The following is a 21,950-nucleotide window of genomic DNA, read 5'->3' on the forward strand; positions in this document are numbered from 1 at the left end:
TTAACTTAGCCAGTTTAGCCTGTGGGATTGTAATGAGTTCTAGGTACATTGGCACCATAGACAAAGCATTTAGCGTCTCCTATCATTCTATATATCTTTCAGTATCCTCACCCAGATCTACAACTCTTTGTCTTTATTTGTCTTTTCTCTGTCATTTCTATCTCCAAAGTATGTCTCTTGTTCTCCAATGCCATCTGTCGAAACACCTATGCTTCCCAAAGGCACTCCAGAATCCTCTTCACCAAAGCGTAGCACTGAATCTAGGGAGGATTTGCCAAGACACACAAAAAATTCAGGTACATATTTGAGTCTCAAAGGCTCCCACCTTTTCCTTAGCAAAACAGAAATCCTACATGTAAATAATGAATTTGAAGAGTAAATGATTACCGTTTGCTTTAAAAACTGAATAGGGCAGAGATATAAATATCAGCATATTTAAACTAGCTAGAAAATGCTTCATTGACACAGTTGATCCTGTTTTTGAATGTAGAAACTTATACAGGATTAATCATTGTTAGATACTTTGAAAGGGTATTAAAATAAAGCCATATTTGTTACTTCTTATGGAATAAGATATTGCACTGCATTAAATATGTAAATAGAGCAAAAACAATTTGGTTGTTATGCTTAGCTATAAACAGAGATGACAGAATCAAGGTAATTTGGGAAATTATTTAATCAGTGAGAAACAAACTGCATGCAAATAAAAATGAAATGTTACACTGTAGAAATCAATTTTAAGGAGAAATAATATAGTTGATATATAAGCTGCACTGTTTTTTTAAGTGATTTCTGTGGAGCTAAAGCAAACTCTTTGTGGCTATCCATCTGTATCAATTAGAACATAGGTGTGCATACCTATAGTTAAGGTTGTGTAGGCACTTCTGGTATAAATCCTTTTTGTTTATAACCCATTTGTAAAGATTTGTTTCACAATGAAATGTGACAGAAAAGATCGCAGTCCAGAAGCAATATTGTTAATCAGACTTTTTATTAAAAAACAGAAGAAGAAGAAGTTTGGCTGCTTTAAAGTTAGGTGAATATTTAAAAATAAATACATGAATAATATAAAGAGGTTTACCTGCTGAAATGTTTTGTGCTTGTATAATCCAAAGCTGTTATTAAACATGGTTATACTGGAAAATAAAGACAGAGAAGGTTACTGAAATACAGACATGGGGCCCAATCATACATGTGTAATTTTAATCACATGAGCAGGCCCACTGAAGCTGACACAAATAACTTTATACTCACCTGAATTAAGTTACTTGTATGTGTGAGTCTGTGGCTACTATGGAAATTCAAAAACTGTTTTCACCAAAAAATTGATGGCAGTTATTTGCATATGGAAAGTAGATTTACTGACACAAAGAAATGTATGGGAGAAATAATTACAAATTAAAAAGTGGCTATATGGATTTACTCAGTGAACTATAACAACCACAGAGCACTGGGTAAAAGTGACCTGTCCCATAGATTCTATGACTCCAAATCCTGCAGTTCACTCTGTGCAGGCTCACTGTTGTGCTTATGCAGAACCCCATTCAGTGAGTCTCTGTGCAGGTGCAGCAAATTGCATGCTTGGGGATATAGACAATAAACACCAAAAAGTCTAATAGACTTCACTACTGAGTTGTGAATCTTTTCTACTATTCAACCTACATTTGTTTTCCTGTCCAGCTCTCTGCCTTGGTTCTTAAACAATCAGCATTAGTGAGATAACTGAGCATCTCCCAAACTTATAAACACTTACAACCACCACACATAATGTTTTTCTGACTCCTTCTTGCCTACAGTCAGCAGGGACTGGATTTTCTTTAACATTTATTTGTTGTGTGTATTTTGCTTATAAATATTTTAAAATCTTGTGCCAATGCAGTATTTTTGTGGGAAGGCTGTACCAAAGAAGTAGGATTTGCATTTTCTCTGAAGATGGTGTGGTTTGTAATTGTCCTGATCTCTTCCAGGAATGAGTTCCAGATTCATGGGCTGGTCACCAAGAAAGCTCTCTCTCCTCTGCACACACGCAAATTTCATCCTTGAGGCTGACAGTCCCACTGTTTCAGTGGGACACAGTGATTGTGGGAGGTCATGTTCATGCAGATGAGTCAATCCTGCAGGTAAGTTGGGCCAGTGCCATGTAAGGCTTTGAAGAGAATCAAAACCTTGAATTACATGTGAAGTTCAGCATGAAGCCAGAGAAGAGAGCAGAGCACTGGGAACAAACTGGTACTTTTAATTGTAATGGCTCTCCTCTCTTTTTGGTGTTTACATATTTCAAATGCATACATACAAGAGTCATTTTTCTGTCTAGAATTTATCCAAGTTAGGTACAAATTTAGTTTACCCATAAATGAGTTCTTTCTGCCGTTTGTTCTTTTCTATGTTCCCTTCCATGTATGGAGCTTCCCTGAACCCAGAAGCTTTTATGTATTTAGGTATTTTATAGATTTCCTATGTGTTCTCACCAGTACTATACAGAAAGATACTAGAGACACATATGCACCTGCTCAACCTCCTCCCCAATTGTTGTCATCATGTAGTCCAGAGATTGCTACTGGCTTTTGATTTGCTCTCAGCTGCAGGAAAGTATGTGGCATCACATGCCATGGCTCAAACCATGAAGAGAGGTGTCTAACCACCTCCCTTCAGAGTGAGCTATTGTGTCAGAATAACAGAATCATAGAAATGTTGGGCTGAAAGGACCTCAAGAGGTCATCTAGTCCAATCTTCTGTGATGAGGCAGGACCAAATACATCTAAACAATCGCTGACAGCTGTTGTCTAACCTGTTCTTAAAAACCTCCAAAGATGGGGATTCCACAATCTCCTGCAGAAGCCTATTCCAGTGCTCAACTATCCCTAGCGTTAGAAAGTTTTTCCTAATATCTAACCTAAATCTTCCTTGCTGCAGATTAAGCCCATTACTTCTTGTCCTGTCTTCAGTGGACATGGAGAAAAGTTGATCCCCATCCTCTTTATAACTACCCTTAACTTATTTTAAGAGTGTTATCAGGTCTCCCACTTAGTCTTCTTTTTTTCAAGACTAAACATGCCCAGTATTTTTAACCTTTCCTCATAGGTCATGTTTTCTAAGCCTTTAATAATTTTTGTTGCTCTCCTCTGGACTCTCTCCAATTTTTCCACATATTTCTGAAAGTGTGGCGGCCAGAACTGGATACAGTATCCAGTGGAGGCCTCACCAGTGCTGAGTAGAGTGGGACAATTATGGCCTGTGTCTTACATATGACAGTCCTGTTAATACACCCCAGAATCATATTAGCCTTTTTCTCAATGGCATACCACTGTTGACTCATATTCATTTAGTGATCCATGGGACCCCAGATCTTTTTCAGCAGTGCTACTACGAGACAGTTATTCTCCATTTTGTAGTTGTGCATTTGATTTTTTTCTTCCTAAGCATAGACCTTGTCTCTTGTCTTCATTTAATTTCATCTTGTAGATTTCAGACCAATTCGTCAAGGTCACTTTGAATTCTAATCCTGTCTTCCAAAGTGCTTGCAACCCCTCCCTGCTTGGTGTTCTGTACCAAATTTATAAACATACTTTCCACTCCATTATTCAAGTCATTAATGAAAATATTGAATAATACCAGACCCAGGAAAGACCATTGCAGGACCCCACTAGATGCGTCCCCCTAATTTGACAGTGAACCATTGATAATCACTCTTGGGTCTCTCAATCAGTTGTACACCCACCTTATAGTAATTTAATCTAGACCAGTGGTTCTCAAACATGTATCACTGGCGTACACAGAGGTCTTCCAGGGTGTACAAATTATCTAGATATTTGCCTAGTTTTACAACAGGCTACATAAAAAGCACTAGCCAAGTCAGTAAAAAATAAAATTTCATACAATGACTTGTTTATACTTCTCTATATACTATAGACTGAAATGCAAATATAATATTTATATTCCAATTGATTTATTTTATAATTACAGGATAAAAATGAGAAAGTAAGCAATTTTTCAGTAATAGTGTGCTGCGAGATACTTTTGTATTTTTATATCTGATTTTGTAACCAAGTAATTTTTAAGTGGGGTGAAACTTGGGGTACACAAGACAAATCAGACTCCTGAAAGGGGTACTCCTGGAAAGGTTGAGAGCCACTGATCTAGACCACATTTTCCTAGTTTGCTTATGAGAATGACATGTGGGACTGTATCAAAAGCCTTTTAAATATTCAGATATAGCACATCTGCACTAGGCCAATATCCCTGTCAAAGAAGAAAATGAACTCATAAAGAGCATATTAGGTAAATTTGGGTGTTGGAGGAAAGATCAGAGAGAGGACTACGAGCAACACATTCCCTCTCTCAGATGCTTTTTCCTGCTCCTCATTCTCCCATTCTTCTCTCTTTCTGCTCCTTCCTACTATCTCAGCTACCTGGGCTTGGCCCAGGTTCTTCCTGAAGCAGCAGAAATAGAGGCGCTGATGTCATTCTCACCTGGATTGCCATACATGTACCTCCTGTGTTGAGGGTTCACAGCAGCCGTCCTACACCTCACCTATGGAGGTCCACAGAAGATAGACTACAAACCTCAGTGAATTGGAGAGCTCACACAATGTACATTCACAGATGGAGGAAAAAAGAACCCTTTCTCTCCTTGGCAAGATGAGGGTCCCCCAGGAGTTAAGCACAACTGAAATGTATAGTGCACAGACACAGAGGAAAAGGAGGCTGTGGGAAGGCAGAGAAAAAGGTGGAGCAGCATTTTCCAGAAATTTAAGTCATCTGTATCTCTAGATGGCTTTTCCTCTGGTTAGATTCTCAGTTTTATGGATCATTATGTTGGCTTCTACATACCTATGACTCACTTACATGATCCCTATTTGGATGTATGTGTCACCCAGGAAAGTTCAAATCTCCCTTGATTTCAGAATCCTTGATTTCTGGCTCCTTGATAACTAGCCCTGGAACTGTCTGTCTTGTTCTCTCCACCCCCATAGTGGAGGTTTTTTCACCCTGTTGAAGTTTCTCTTTTGTTTTCTGTATACAGTATTGAGTGCTTCTTCCTCAAAGTATTTTCAGAGTGCCTTTTTCATTATCAAACCTTATTGGTTTTATAAATAGATTGCCAATTAGTACTACACTCCTTCCAGTTCTCCCCCTTCTATGTCCAGTATAGACTTTATCATTAATGTGAACTTTCGAGTTGTGAGAATCACCTCAACAGTTTCAGTTCCTGCCTCATTTCTGCTGGCCTCTCAGAGTTCAAGATGTGCATATCATCTGGAACTCAGTTTATACTACAATAATATACACTTAAGCAGCAGACTGTAATAGCTATAAAGGATTTGTTGCAGTTTATTGAATAAACAACACAAATAACACCCCCAGTATTTACTGAGTCTTAAATATGTATTTATATGAGCACAAATACTGCAAAGAATGTTTCTGTGGGAATTATTTCTCAGGGCTGACAGGAGATCAAACAGGAAAATACTGAGAAAGGAAGAGAAAATCCTTAAGTTATTTTTTTAAAGAAAAAAAAACTTTAATTTTTTTTTTTAATTCTGAAGGGTCATTGTAGTATTATTAGTTGAATTGTTCAATTTACTCATGCCTAGTCATTGATGTTTAACTGTTCCACCTAAAGTTCCAAAGATTTACACACAATAGAGTCTCAATAAGCCTATAAAGGTCAATGGGTGTTGTGTTTCTAAATCCCATGCAGCTATTTGAAAGTTTAGGGGCTAAAATTGAGGATTGGTTGGTATTGTTAATGGATGATCATGGTGGGATAGATTAGAATGTATAGACCCATCAAAAATCTCCACAGATTTATATGGGAACTAAGAAGCAATGAAATCAGTCAGGATTGCAAGATAAGGAAGCATGTGTGTTTCTATGCATGTACACAGGCATACTACATATGTGGAGGTTATATCCATGTGATAAATTGCACAGCCATACAATAAATTGCAGAGCCATGTGAAAATTAATTTATTATGCACCGAGTGCCTCATATGCCAATTAATGCATTTCCCCAGGACATATTCTCCCGTTTCAACTAGCTTCGCCCAGACAGCAATTCAAAACAAAACAAAACAAAAACTAAAAGCCCTAATAGAGGGCTTTTTCCTTCTCCCCCAAATGTCGAATTCCTCCCAAAGGATTTTCCTGTCAAAAGACTGGATCAGCCAGATTTAGACCATGTTAATATAGTTGCAAAAAGCCAGGCAAGAAGAGGAAGGGCTGGGAGAGGGTTGTAGACAGAAGCTCTACAGTAAGGTGGAAAGATATAGATAGAGCTATTTTAGGGATAACAGCATTTCCTTTTTTCTAATAAAGTTCCTTGTTCAGTGTTAGTAATGATCTGTGATTCTCTAGCACTTTTACGTGGCACCCCTTTCTTCACTTTCCCCTTATTGCCCACTTAGTCTAGAAGCCCATTCTCCTCAAAAAGAATCTCTTCTTGCTCACTCTTCCCATTGCTGTGTCTGGTCTTGTATCCATTTGTCTTGTCTCTCTTAGGTTCTGATCCTACAATTGGATCTGTAGGAGAGTACCACAGATTATCACTAAAGTCAGTGGGGCTCCTCCACATAGGTACAAGGGTTTGTGCACATGGATTATATTTGCAGGACATGACTAATCTTGCAAGTGACTCTGCATGGGGGCAAGTGTCTGCTCATGAAGAATCATTTGCAGGACTGGGGCCAGAGCTGGTAAGTGCTGTCTTTGGTGAAATTTTGGGGTAGTGAATTAAAACAAGCAGTTGCCTGAAAATGTAGATATTTTATTGTACATGGTGATTATTGGTTTATGTACTGTAAATTATTAATCAATAGATTTTAAATAAAAAACATTCACTGAGGGCGAGAACCAACATAAATTTACAAACCAGTAAGTAAGTCAATGAATGGACATAATAAAAAGGCAAGTGTATTGCATTACTACATAGCCTTTGTTAATTTATTTTGACAATCATAGTTCAGGTTTAATTGTATATTATAACACTTCCTGTAGGAGTAAATATTGCATAGTATGTTTTTGTAAAAATATTGATGCCTTAGTAATGTTAAACATTTTCTGTGAGGCGAAGACAGACTGTGTGAGGTTTATGAGGTGTGTGTATTAGTGAGGTTCTGTTGCTATATTGAATTGACTTTCCTAAGAAAACCTCGGTGTTTCACAAGGAAGTGATCTTCCCTGCTGAGGCTTTCCAACAATTTGTACATGTCACTCTTTCAGGTTTCAGTATTGATTGTGGCTTCCCATTGCTCATCCTACAGACACCATCCTGGACAACAGAGGCCTGAATTTGAGCTTCATTACATGAGGGAAAATCAGGATTAATACCAATTAAATCGGAGCTGTTACACCAGTGTTGAAGCAGAATCAATCTCAAAGTAGCTTCACTGGCTTCTGATTGCTTGTTATTATTGAATACTCCATATCATTTTAAAGTGGTACAAAGATAATTATTTTGTAAATACTCCCTGCTGCCTTGATGTGCCAAGCAGTTTGGATGCATCCCAGGATCTAGCTCCCTAAGCATTAAGATTCTAGCCATGCCTTTCAATTAGCCAATGTGAGATGCAATGTGAAAGAATGGCCTAGAGTGAGGGAAACAAAAAAAATCTATTCATACTGGAAACTTAAAGTACTGAGCAATTCATATCTGTAGTGTAAACAACTCTCTCTATATTCTTAGTTTCATGATTCTTTATTTCTGATATAAATTATTTTCAACTATAAAAGTGAGGGCATGATAAGTTAGAGTGGGATGTAGGGAATTTTGGGACTAAAATGAGGGACAACCCTCCAAACAGGGGCCATTTGAGAGGTATACTTTTAATGGCACAATTTTGCACAGCCTGGTTCTTACACTAAGATTTTCAGGAACATGGTAACAAAGGAATATAAGGCAGGGCAGTAACCTAACCTCGAGGCTTCAAAACGTGAACTACAATCTGTTGAGAGCGTTGTTTTTTTCAGATTTAAAATGTGATTTTTTTACTTCTGCAGAAGTAAAGGAACTTTGCTTTTAAAAGCAGCTCCATTGATACTTATGATTAAACACATAAGGGCAAACCACAAAATATATTATTGGATACACTAATGTCTTAAAAGGATGCATCCATCTTAAACAAGGTTAGTAAGATCTTTCTCAAAACATTCTTTTTGAGTTTGGTATATGTTCTGCAATATGATTTATGAAATAAGGACTCCGTCATCCTTTTTCCTCCCCTTATTGCTAAAAAAAATCTTTGTAATAGCAGTTTTCTTCTGAAATTAAGATTTATTGAAGAGATAATCAGGAAGATTGCACTTGCAATGTCTACTGGATAAATGATCTAAGCAATTCATTTTTCATTTTAAGTGAAACAATTCTTTCTGTTGATAAGAAAGTATTTTTGTTTTAAAATACATTGCATGAAGACCTTATTTTATTAACTTTAGGATGGGAGGAATAAGGTGATTACCTAGATTTATAAAACATCAGCATTAACAAGGATTCACTGATTTTTCTTACTTTGCTTCTAGAACTGTAAGGCAAAAAACTTTGCTCTGTTCAGTTCTCTTTTTTTGTTTTGTTTATTCATCTTTTAGTAACTTTCATCCTCATGCAAAAGTTTTAAGAAAAATATATGCTGTATTGTTGTGTACTTGTCTACACAATATTGTACCCATTGTATTAGATACTAAGCCTAGATGTGCAGCAGCAGCCCTGAAAATGTTGGGGAAGTAAATCCTCTCTGTGCAATAAAGGGTAGCACATTTACACACATCTAATCATTTTTCTTCTTATTGGCTAATATACTGGTGTTTTACTTGGATGTTCTGCACTGTATGGCTTGCGCATAATATTTTGCCTATGAATATTTAAAATGTGCCAGCTAATAGCCTAAGGAGGTCTTGATATCTACAGTTCTCATTACTGAGCAAGAAGGAATTATTGATGCCTTAGACCTCCTTGGAATGGCGGCAAAGTAAGGGTGGTGCTCTTCCATTTATATGCTCCCCAGAGGCTGATCCCAGCCTGCTCTTTATTTTACTTGTCAGAGTCCATGAGATAAGTTGTATGATGAGAAAGGCAGAAATTGCTATTTGGCTGGGTCTTTCGCAATTGGACTGCTTTAGCTCCTTTCCCTCAGTGAGATCCTTTCATTTCTGTCTATGAACAGGTCCTTGGAGAGTATATTAAAGGCTTGTCTTCACTACTGAAGCAAGTTGACCAGTTAGGCTACTCCAGCTATGTGAATAACGTAGCTGGATTCAACATAGCATATAATGGTGTCTTCACTGCTCAGCGTCAATGAGAGAGACTCTCCGGTTGTCTTCCTGTACACTTCTTGGAGAGCTGGAGTACTGAGGTCGACTGGAGAGCGCTCTGCCTCGACCCCTGCTGCATCGATTGCAGCAACGTCGATCTCTGTGTAGTGAAGACAAGCCCTCGGAGTGGTGATAGTAAGAACCACTGCAGCAGAGGAAGCCCAATCACAAGGTTGAGATTGGAGACACTGGGCTTGCTTCTCCTCGGCAGAGTAGTGCAGATTTCACCTTTTCCACAAGTAACGGCTGCTGCACCCTCTAGGGGTTTCATGGCAAGGGAGGGCAAGGAGTGTTTGCTGTGCTGCCCTATCTCACAGGCTCTGTCAGGGAAGAGCTTCTATGAATCCCTGCTGGCAGAGGCTACCCAGGAGAGAGACGGAAACAGTGCATGGCTGTGCCAGTGTTACCTGGCCATGACACTTTCATCATCCACTTCTGAGTTACTCTGACCACATTTGGGCTCTCTGACAGAGTGGGAGTTTCAGAAATCTTGCCCAGCTTCAGCCTTCTGCAGGTGGGCTTTGTACTTCTGGAGACTTTCTGTTCTGGCTCCAGTGAATCAAGGTCAGATGGTATCTTTTACAGAGACCTCAGAGTCAAATTGTATGTATATAAGTGGCTCCCAGAATTTGCACTTAGTGCATGTGGAATTTGACTTTACAATAATGGACTTGTAGATCATGCAATGCAGGAATTCTCCTGCCTTTTACTCTGATCCTTTCCTTGGAAACATATTTCACAACCCTGTGTCCCTGAGTCACCCTAAATCTTTGTACATAATTTCATCTCAAGTCCTCCTTGAAGTTTCTTCTTAAAATACACACCTTCCAAAAGGCTTATAGATACCCTCCTTCCCTTCATTCAAGTGTTAACAAAATCCATGTTAGTAAATAAATAAATAAAATAATCACACAACTAGCAAGATGAGCTCAAGTACCACTCAGTTGCTGTGTTTTTGTTATATCCCTTCTCCCATCCTTCATCGGTGCATTATCTATTTAGAGTGTAAGCTCCTTGGGCCAACAGCCTTTTCTCTGCATTTGTTTGTAGAATGACTAGCACATATTGGTTGCATCATTGTTATTTATTATTTGTTAAACACCAACAGCAAGCTTGCACCGTGCAAAACACAAAGGAAGACACAGGCCCTGCTCCAGATAATCTAAATAATCATGAATATGCATTTGCTTCTCTGGAGAACAGAGAACAAAAACTTTTCTGGCTACGGTCTTTGTTCCAGGTTGAGAAAGGATAAAAGCAATGGGCCAGATCCTCATCTGGAAATTTCAATAGAGTAATGCTGATCTACACTAGTTAAGGATCTGGCCCATTGTATTGGAGCAGGAGGTAAGAAATATCCCATCTGTACTGCTTGGACTTCAGCCAGTTTCATTTACTAAATTTTGGGGTGTGGTTAGGGAATTGGAACCAATCAGCTATGATATAGATTCGTGTCCTTTGTGACTGACTAAAGCTAGTGGAGAGACATGGGGCATATCATGGATGAGGCATGGGGCATATCATGGATAATAATGCTCTGCAAGAGGACAAGCTGCCAACGACACTTAAGCATCAGTTAGTCCCTTCCAGAGAAACCACCTTTAGATGTTAACAGCCTCCCCAGTCACCCACTTGGACCCCAATTTTTTGGGAAGGATGAATAGGTGGTAATGGGTCATCTCCAGCTAGATTTAGATTCAACACATTTGTTTTACCTTGAGCAGTGCAAGTTCAGAACTGAGACTATACAGATATTTTTGGCTGATAATTTCATAGTTGTAATGAATAAGATGTGTCTGTGGTGATTTGATTGGATCTCGCTAAAGCTTTTGATACCATTGACCATGAGATCTGTACTGACTCACCTGCAAGATCTTGCACAAGCGAATGGACTGGCCCATCAGTGGGTTCATTTGTTACTTTCCAGGTCAGTGCTGAATGATGAATTGCTCTTTCTCTCTGTGGGCCTGCCTATGCCAGATCCTGCAGGATTCTGTCTTATTCCTTCTCCTGTTTAATGTATATATGAAGCCTCTAGTGTATTTTCCAGGAGCCTCTCCGATGATCTGGCAGAAATAGGGAGCTGGATAAAAACAAACTGGCTATGACAGCCAGGATAAGACCAAAGCAATACTTGTCAACAAGGGGAAGTATATAAAAGAATTGACAGAAGTAGTGTCTGCAGCACTGATTGAGGGAACATACTCACTTCTGCCAAAATGGTGTTCTGGCTACGGGTCCTATTAGACCTATTGCTGATTCTGTATTCTCATCAGCAATGACTTATAATATCTGTCATGGTCTGTGGGTGGTCAGGAGATTGTGTCTATTCCTCTCTGTGATGACCTCACAATGGTCATCCATACCATTGTTACTGCAATAATCTCTACTTAGGGAAAACCTTGAAGTCCACCCAGAAGGTCCATCTGGGGTAGAACACCTGAGTGATGTCAGCTACCTTGAGTCCTTAAAGCCTGTGCTCAAATCTCTGTGTTAGATTTCTATTTATTCCAGATGGAATTGAAACTCTTGCTTGTGATCTTCAAAGTCCTGGGTGAGGTGAGATCTAATTATCTGGAATACTGTCTGTCACCTGAAGCCCCATCATAAAAGTTCAGAAAAAATGGGAGACTCTTGATATTAATTCCTGAAGTAAGTTTGAAGTACTCCTTGTCTGGCAGCAAGACTTCCTTAGTTGAGAGCTGTCATTGGCTTTGGAATTTGCTTCCCTTGGAAGTCCAACAGAACTTGAGTATAGTGACCTTCAGGGCATAATGCAGGGCACTTATTTTGTTTATCATTTGAATGACTGCTTTTGTTTTTGTCCTTGCCATACCTAATTAGTTTTTAATCTTTGCCTAGCTAATATAGCAATAGGTGCTACAGAAAAGAGAAAATAAACAAATATGTGCTTTGTTTGATGGACATCAAGGAATATGTGAGGCCCTCCTTCTGCACTGGAGCAGCTCACCCTGCTAAAGACTTTCCTACTTAGTCATAAGTAGTTATAAGCATTGCATGGGGTGCTTATAACTCGGATGAGGGATTATGCAAGCAGTTAATGACACAAGGATGAAGTTTTCAGTTTTCTTGTTCCGTCTTTGAGACAGCTAGCACTCAATGGCTATCTGATGTAGAGAACAGGGTCAGTACCTCTGGGGAAATGGAGGCCAGAGTCAGCAAGGGCTGTGAGACACAGATGGAGAACTATCCTCACCTAGCAAAAGAGGTAGATAATTTAGAGAACTAGTTGGTCTACCTGAGTCTACAGTATTTTCCTCTGATTCCTAGTACTAATTGGGCTTGGGTGACAGGGCATGGATCACTTGATGATAACCTGTCTGTTCATTCCCTGTGGAGCAACTGCCATTGGCCACTGTCAGAGGACAGGATACTGGGCTTGATGGATCTTTGGTCTGACCCAGTATGGCTGTTCTTATGTTCTGAACTGGAGTCCTGGCTATGGTAAAAACCCTTGTGCTGTCATCATTATTATTTTTTTAAAACTTTGGCAATAGAGGGAGAGTCTACAGGATACTTATTCTCAGCCCATATACTGTGCCATGGATAAAAATTACATTTTTCCCCCCAGAAATTTTCAGTGAAGCTTGAAAGAGAGAGGAAGGATCAAAAACCCAGAGCTGCAGTGAGAACAAAAGTTTGTAGCTCTTTCCCCTATAGGACTCCAAGTAGTCTACAAGGGACAGAAACTGTTATTTTTTTTAACAATTTACTGAAAGGGGAGAACTGTATATAGAAAATGAACAACAAGAAAGGAATATCATGAACAAAACCCTCTATTTGCTATTATGGCACAGATTGAACAGCATCATCAGGAGAAGAGGTGGCTAAGAGGGTTTCAAACCACTTTTATGGCCTCAGTTCCAGTCATGGAGTGTCCAGCTGCCAGTCTATGGATTGGCCTAAAGTAGAGCACCTTTCTTTCCCCCCCATCCACACCCCGTATATGGGGGACTGGAGTGGGAATGGCATTGGAACTGCTATGGGATCTTTATATCACTAGAAGATCCCCATTGTATCCACATGTGTATGGCTTCTTTGTGCCAGTGAACCAGTGCAGAGCCTCTGTTTCTATGTTACTCCAATCTTTCATAATGTATTACATTGACTTCCTGTTAAATATTTCATTAATCCCAAAATTTCTTATATTCCCTCCTGGATACATGTCTAACTCTAATTAAACTTAATAGCTGTTATGTGCACACATCGTGGGTAGAATAGCCCATTTTTAAAGGGGTTCAAAAATGGAGAGACACATCTTTAACTGAACTGCTCTAAGTTATTCTGTGGATCATCCGAAGCAGCTCTATATACTATTTCGCTGTTTAAGATTAGGAAAGTAGTTCTTGGTTGCTAGCTGAAATATGGAAATCAGTCTTGACCAGCATCCAAGTTGCCAAATTAATAAATATTCAAATCTAATCTCAAATAAGAATTCATTTCTCAGTTATAGCTGAATGATAGAGCACCTTTTGCACTTTGGTATTAATGTGTTTGGGAAATACACACATGTATGTAACATTATTTTGTATTGTAAAAACATACTAGATTATGCCATATTATATCATGCAAAATCATAAGTAGCTACAAGGTATTTAAGCACATGCCTGACTCTAAACACGAGTAGTCCAACTGATTTCAGTGAGACTACTTGTGCTTAAAGTTAGGCACGTGCTTTACTACTTCGATAAATCAGTCAGTGTCAATACCATTTATATTTAGACCTTATTACAGGCCTTTTTATCTATGGTCATTGAATTACCTCTAAAACGAAAACAAAAATATTTTAATATTAGTGTTTTATACACAGCACATTTGATATTTGTCTAAATGATGTGAAGAATAATGTAAGAAACCCTCTATGGCAGGTTCAATAAAAAATATGTTCAGTTGGCACTCTTTGGAAGACAGGGCAAGGCTGATAAAAGTTGGTGCAGAAGCTGAATATATTTTTATTGGATGCAGCTCTTAGAGACCATACAGTTGAAAATGGGTATAAATGCGTTTATATATAACTTTTCTAAGCGCTTGCCCTTCAGCCATCCTGCAATAGTATAGATCAGAAGTGTAGTTTTAAGAAGTTAGGATGGGTTGATAATATGAAAGTTCTTAGATGTTTTTAAAAAAATGGTTCACATGCATTTTCAGATGTACTGTTCTCTGAAATGTCTGTTTTCAATGGTTATAATGTGCTCTTTACTTAAGATATTTATTAGTTTTACAAATCTGAAACTAACAAACAAGTCTCTGCTTACTATATTGTGTTGTGGTAGTACCTATGCACGTTATTTGTGGTTGTCTTTTTTTTCAATACAAAACAAGTCATGATTAATATAAATGAGCCCAGATTGATTCAGATACAATAAGGGCTGAAGAGTGATGGCTGATGCAAAGAGGGGTTATTAGTATTGTTCTTGCTACGTGATGAATTATACTACATCATGCATTAAAACAATAAATTGTCCTTCAGGGTATCAAAGATATGAGCAAACAACATGATGGCAAATACATGGTCTTTTAACAGATAGAAAAGGTTTGAAATTCAGCAATAATTTGAAGACTATTTTCTGAGTTTCAGAGCATGAAGGAAGGGATGCTGCAGTGTCTCAGGATAGTTTTGGTCACTGAACTTCTTGCCTCTTTAAACTCCCCTGGGATCCAATCCTGCACACCTTACTCTATCAAAGCCACCACTGTAGTTAAGGAGAGCTTTAACTGAGAAAGAAGTACAGGATTGGGTCCTCTGTTCTTTGGAAGTGGCAGGTTTAGCAATAACCCAGAATGAATGTACTTGATTAGCTTTCATGTACAGGGATGGAGTAGGTCAGAGAAAACTATTCTCTCTCTCTTTCTCTCTTGATATAGATAGATAAAATAGAGGTGCTTACTTTTGTAAATACTCTGGTGGACTATGGCTGCTAAGAAACTTTTGTCTGTCATCATGATCACGGGAGAAACAAGGTGGGTGAGGTAATATGTTTTATTGGACCAACTTCTCTTGGTGAGAGAGACAAGCTTTTGAGCTTTACACAGAGCTCTTATAGAATCCCTTTCCGCTGAACTTCTTCCTAGGCAGTTATTTCCCATTTTGTATGTGTGCAACTGATTGTTCCTTCCTAAGTGGAGTACTTTGCATTTGTTCTTACTGAATTTCATCCTATTTACTTCAGACCATTTCTCCAGTTTGTCCAGATAATTTTGAATTTTAATCCTATGCTCCAAAGCACTTGCAACCCCTCCCAGCTTGGTATCATCCACAAACTTTATAAGTGTACTCTGTATGCCATTATCTAAATCACTGATGGAGATATTGAACAAAACTGATCCCTAAGGGACCTCACTTTATATGCCCTTCCAGCTTGACTGTGAACCACTGATAACTACTCTTTCCAACCAGTTATATACCCACGTTATAACAGCTCCATCTAGGTTGTATTTCCCTATTTGCTTTATGAGAAGGTCACGCAAGACAGTATCAAAAGTTTTACTAAAATCAAGATATATCACATCTACCATGTCCACCCATCTACAAGGCTTGTTACCCACTCAAATAAAGATATCAGGTTGATTTGACATGATTTGTTCTTGACAAATCCATGCTGACTGTTATTTACCACTGTATTATCTTCTAGGTGTTTTCAGATTGATTGCTTAGTTATTTGCTCCATTATCTTTCTGGATACTGAAATTAAACTGGTTGGTCTGTAATTCCCTGGGTTGTCTTTATTTCCCTTTTCATAGATTGACACTGTATTTGCCCTTTTCCAGTCCTCTGGAATCTCTCCCGTCTTCCATGACTTTTCAAAGATAATCATTAATGGCTCAGATATCTCCTCACTCAGCTCCATGAGTATTCTAGGCTGTATTTTATCAGACTGTATTTCATCATTCTTCTTCAGGTCTGGAAACTTACTCAGAGTGTCACAGCTAAATACAAGGTGGAACAGATTGTTTAGTATAAGTAGTAAACACAAATTTCAAGGGACAATTCAAGGTGGCTTCTTAACGTCCCTCCAGTCATAGGAGGAGAAGAAGGCAGGGGAAGCAGCTGTTTTTTTTAGTGTGTTATTGATTGTTGTAATAAGCGTAAACCCAGTGTCTCTATTAAGGACACAAATTCATTTCTCATTCAAGATCTCGAAAATTGTAGCTGAAATAACTCTAGTCTGATTCAAGAAAATTTCCCTTGGATGATCATATCACAGTGCTTGAAAGTTGTGAAATGCAGTTGTTTTTAGATGTGTCTTGTGGGACAATTTAATTGGTGAAACCCACCTTCAATCTAAATACAGTAAGAAAAGAGGACAACTGAAATAAACTAATCTTGTTACACTTTACTACTGCTCCCAATGATTTAATTGGCTGAGTTAGTTTATCTTCTTAGGCTTTGACAGCAAGAAAAGTTGTACTTAGCAAACTCAGGGAGTTGGTAGGAAAGATCCCATGGGAAGCAAGTCTAAGGGGAAAAACAATAGATGACAGTTGGCAGTTTTTCAAAGAGACATTATTGAGGGCACAAGAGGAAACGATCCCACTGTGTAGGAAAGATAGGAAGTATGGCAAGAGACCACCCTGGCTTAATCAGAAGATCTTCAATGTCTAAAAATAAAAAAAGAGTCCTACAAAAAGTGGAAACTAGGTCAAATTAAAAAGGATGAATATAAACAACAGAAGTATATAGGGACAAAATTAGAAAAGGCCAAAGCACAAAACGAGATTAGACTAGCTAGAGAGATAAAGGGTAACAAGAAAACATTCTACAGATACATTAGAAGCAAGAGGAAGACCAAGGACAGGGTAGGCCCATTACTCAATGGGGAGGGGGGGAAATAATAACAGAAAATGTGGAAAAGGCAGAGGTGCTTAATGACTTCTTTGTTTTGGTTTTCCCCAAAAATGTTGGTGGTGATTGGATGTCTAACATAGCAAATGCCAGTGAAAATGAGGTAGGATGAGAAGAGGCTAAAATAGGGAAAGAAAAAGTTAAAAATTATTTCAACAAATTAGATGTCTTCAAGTCACCAGGGCCTGATGAAATGCATCCTAGAATACTTAAGGAGCTGAATGAGGAGATCTCTGAGCCATTAGCGATTATCTTTGAGAAGTCATGGAAGACGGGAGAGATTCCAGAAGACTGGAAAAGGGCAAATATAGAGCCCATCTATAAAAAGGGAAATAAGGACAATCCAGGGAATTACAGACCAGTCAGCTTAACTTCTGTACCCAGAAAGATAATGGAGCAAATAATTAAGCAATCAATTTGCAAACATCTAGAAGACAATAAGGTGATAAGTAACAGTCAGCATGGATTTGTCAAAAACAAATCATGTCAAACCAACCTGATAGCTTTCTTTGACAGGGTAACAAGCCTTGTGGATGGAGGGAAGAGGTAGATGTGGTATATCTTGACTTCAGTAAAGCTTTTGATACTGTCTCGCATGACCTTCTCATAAACAAACTAGGGAAATGCAACTTAGATGGAGCTACTATAAGGTGGGTGCAAAACTAGATGGAAAACCCTTCCCAGAGAGTAGTTATCAGTGGTTCAAAGTCATGCTGGAAGGGTATAACAAGTGGGGTCCTGCAGGGATCAGTTCTGGGTCCAGTTCTGTTCAATATCTTCATCAATGATTTAGACCAGGAGTCTCAAACTCAATTTACCTTAGGGCCAGTGCCAGCCCTTAAATCCTCCCAGCAGGCCAATAATGTCACTGAAGATGGTGTTCAGAAAAGAAAACATTTATATTGTATTTTTTATTTTGAATTTCTTAGAAATAATAAAAAGATCATACAAAGTTATGCAGTTCTTTGCCTGCCAGAGAGTTTTTAGTGTTTGCCAGACACCTGGCAATGCTTCAGTTCTGGCAGTTTGTTGATGTTTGGCCTTAGTGACTGAGCAACCTTCAGGATTGCAGCAAGGTACGCATTGTTAGGGGCTTATTCCTTCACCCACTTACTTCCCTGGTCCTTCTCGCATGAACAGAGAGCAACAATACCCAAAGTCCAAAGGTGCAAACAATTCAATGTTTATTGGAGTGAACTTCCAGCAAGCATTATTCCAGTTTCCTTCCTTAGTGTCCCCCTTCCCAGCTCTGACACCACAGAGCCTTACCTGTGTCCCTGCTCCCATTTCCCCGCCTTAGCAAAACATGATTCCAGTTTCCCCACCCTCATTCCCTGTTCCCATTCCCTGCCCCTTTACTTCCTGATTGACTGCAGACTATATAGTAAAACTTGAGTTCTGCTTAGCTATACCTTAACCAATCATTTTCCTGAAATTTAACTAACCGATCCTAACATTGTAACATGATTATTTAACCAATTATATCCCACAACCTTAATTAGTTTACACCCAGGAAAATTAATTATACAGCAGACAGAAACAATCACAGAACCAGACAGAGACCATACAAATAAACAATAGCAAAGTGGGAACTATAATGACAAAACAATACAGAAGTGAGGATTTCACAACTACATCTATAAAGACATAAGGGTTTCCCAGCTGTCTATTGATAAGTGAGTTCTTACCAAACAGAAAACTATCAAACTAAACTTCCTTTTACATCCTCTAGGCTCTTCCCTTTCTCTGGAGGTGATAGATCAGATCACCTTTCTAACAGCCCCAGATTGCCTTATTTCACTGTGACTAGTTTGGAATGTGAGGATGTGACCATACACTTCCTAGCTTAGCCAAAGCCCTTAGCCTAAGAACAGGGCCTCAGACTGTCACTGTAAGAGAAGACCAGTAAACAGGCAGACTGTGATTTTGATTCTTTCTTTTATACCTCTATAACTAGCTAAGTGATAAGAATACACCTAAATTCTTAAAGTATAGGCCTTTTCAGACAGGCCTGAATATCTATATCCTAACATGCATCAGGTAGTTGTGTTCAGTATTTTGACTTGTTTATATTCATTGTGGAAAAAAGTGACCCTGCCTCCACGGCTGACTCTGCCTGGCGACTAGTGATGGTATCTCTCTCTCTCCCACAGCCAATGGGAGCTGTGGGGGCGGCATCTGCTGCAGACATTGCCGGCAGTGTGTCTGCATGAGTCTCTCCTCCATGGGCTGCAGTGGGGAGGTTCTTGGGCTGCAGATGGCCCGTGGGCTGGGACTTTGAGACCCCTGATTTAGATAATGGCATACAGAGTACACTTATAAAGTTTGTGGATGATACCAAGCTGGGAGGGGTTGCAAGTGCTTTGGAGGATAGGATTAAAATTCAAAATCATCTGGATAAACTGGAGAAATGGTCTCAAGTAAATAGGATGAAATTCAATAAGGACAAATACAAAGTACTCCATTTAGGAAGGAACCATCAGTTGCACACATACAAAATGGGAAATGACGGCCTAGGAAGGAATACTGTGGAAAGTGATCTGAGGGTCATACTGGACCACAAGCTAAATATGAGTAGAGTGACCTGATAGAAACTGTGAAAAACTGGAACAGGAGGTGGGGGGGTAATAGGCACCTGTATAAGAAAACATCCCAAAGAACAGGACTATCCCTTTAAAAATGGGAAATCTGGTCGCCCTAAATGAGAGTCAACAGTGTAACACTGTTGCAAAAAACGTGAACATCATTCTGGGATGTATTAGCAGGAATGTTGTAATCAAGACACGAAAACTAAGTCTTCCACTCTACGCCACTCTGATTAGGCCTCAACTGAGTACTGTGTCCAGTTCTGGGCACCACTTTTCAGGACGGATGTGGACAACTTGGAGAGAGTCCAGAGAAGAGCAACAAAAATGATTAAAGGTCTAGAAAACATGACCTATGAGGGAAGATTGAAAAAACTGGGTTTGTTTAGTTTGGAAAAGAGAAGACTGAGGGGGACATGATAACAGTTTTCAACTATGTAAAAGGTTGTTACAAGGAGGAGGAAGAAAAATTATTTTTCTTAACCTCTGAGGATAGTACAAGAAGCAATGGGCTTAAATTGCAGTAAGGGAGGTTCAGGCTGGATATTAGGAAAAACTTCCTAACTGTCAAGGTGGTTAAGCACTGGAATAAATTGCCTAAGGAGGTTGTGGAATCTCCATCATTGGAGATTTTTAAGAGCAGATTAGGCAAACACCTGTCATGAATGGTCTAGATAATTAGTCCTGCCACAAGTATAGGGGACTGGACTAGATGACCTCTCAAGGTCCCTTTCAGTCCTATGATTCTGCCTTGCAGTAAAAGTCATCCAGTTTGTCAGCACTGAGCATGTTTTATTTTATCTTTATCAGGCACTGGAGCATATACTCACCCCCAACCTCCAAGCTCTATGTGAGTCCTATGAACTGTTAGGTCTTCAGTCTCTACCAAATTTAGGTCCACATAAAAATTTCAGGGGAGATAAGATTTCAAATAATGAGACACATAAGATACAGTTCTGAGGGCATACTTTCCACTTTGTGTAAAAATAATATCCAACATCCTACAACAATTTTAAAGCTTTCTCCATTATTCCATTTGAATAGATAATTTACTTTTGGTGTCAGGCTATTTCTTGCCCAATCAAAACTAATCATCCTGATCAACTCTAATGACATAGTGTTTGAAATAGGACTATTTTGCTTGATCTGCTGCAGGGTATTAAAAATTATATTTCTTTCCAGGCTAGATTACATTAGTTCTTGTTCACTTGTTTAATTTCAAGGGAAACTTTAAAGAAGCAGACACTAATTCTCATTTAATTGGAATTCCAGTAATTTCTACTCTGAAACACTTCAAGTTCTCTGATATAAAGATTTATGTGTTTAAAACATAGATAACAATATATTATCTCACATCACTATTGTGGCATTAACAAAAGACTTTTATGGAAGACTTAGTTTCAGAAATATTGTAAACATATGCCAATACTTTCAAAACATTTGATGTTTTTCCTAAAATATTTTTATATTAATGCTAGGAACATGAAAACAGGTATTGCCATATTGCATCAGAGCAGCAATTCATCTTCTGCAATATTCTCTTTCCAACAGTGGCCAGCTGTGGTTTCACAGGTGCATGGAAGAAACGTGCAGAAGGCAGCTGTGGAAGTAACATGGGAAAATGCTGACAGGGAAAATTTACCCTTGTATAGGATTTTTCATTTCAAAGTGCTTGTAAAAGGTGATAGAGAGGGATGACTTTTACTAAGTGATGAAGTATAGCATAGGCAGCATCAATGCAAGCTCCCCCTTCACTACTCCAACTATTTTTTGGAGGAACTAGCCCCAGTACTAAAGTTTAGTCAGCATGCTTCATCTGTCCCTGGACTTTTTGCTGAGCGTTCCAGTAAAGGTGCCACTTCGTATGAAATATAACAGTGGTTTTCAAGATATGGGGAGACCTGTCTACTGGGAACGTGATTTTGAACATCAACCTATTTCATATATAGGCCCAACATTCAGCAGAAAGTCACTACTTACTTGAGTTAGATTTGAACTGCTGACCTTGAAGAAGAAAAGTTCCATAACTCATTATCCGCCTTGAGCTAGCTGGTTACTAACACCCAGGATGAAATCTCAGCCCTATTGAAGTCAACAGGAGTTTTGTCATTGACATTGATGGAGCCAAGATTTCAACCCTGCTCTTTAACATTGAGGTACCTCTTTTATTATGAAGGTTCTTTAAGTTTGAAGAA

General features: G+C 38.8%; 2 long non-coding RNA genes across 2 annotated transcripts in view; both read left to right on the forward strand.

Annotated features, from left to right (window-relative positions):
- The first annotated feature begins 252 nt into the window (after positions 1-252).
- Positions 253-21,950, forward strand: part of LOC141981723 (uncharacterized) — a 91,442-nt gene continuing 69,744 nt past the window's right edge. The window contains exons 1-2 of the long non-coding RNA XR_012637892.1: positions 253-296; positions 1,968-2,120. This is a non-coding gene — a long non-coding RNA (uncharacterized LOC141981723). The remainder of the gene's footprint in view (positions 297-1,967; positions 2,121-21,950) is intronic.
- Positions 7,875-21,402, forward strand: LOC141981725 (uncharacterized). The gene is made up of 3 exons (XR_012637893.1): positions 7,875-8,124; positions 15,193-15,288; positions 21,307-21,402. It is a non-coding gene; the product is annotated as an uncharacterized LOC141981725 (long non-coding RNA).

Source organism: Natator depressus, chromosome 2 (genome assembly GCF_965152275.1).
Source record: "Natator depressus isolate rNatDep1 chromosome 2, rNatDep2.hap1, whole genome shotgun sequence".
NCBI classification, from domain to species: Eukaryota; Metazoa; Chordata; order Testudines; family Cheloniidae; genus Natator; species Natator depressus.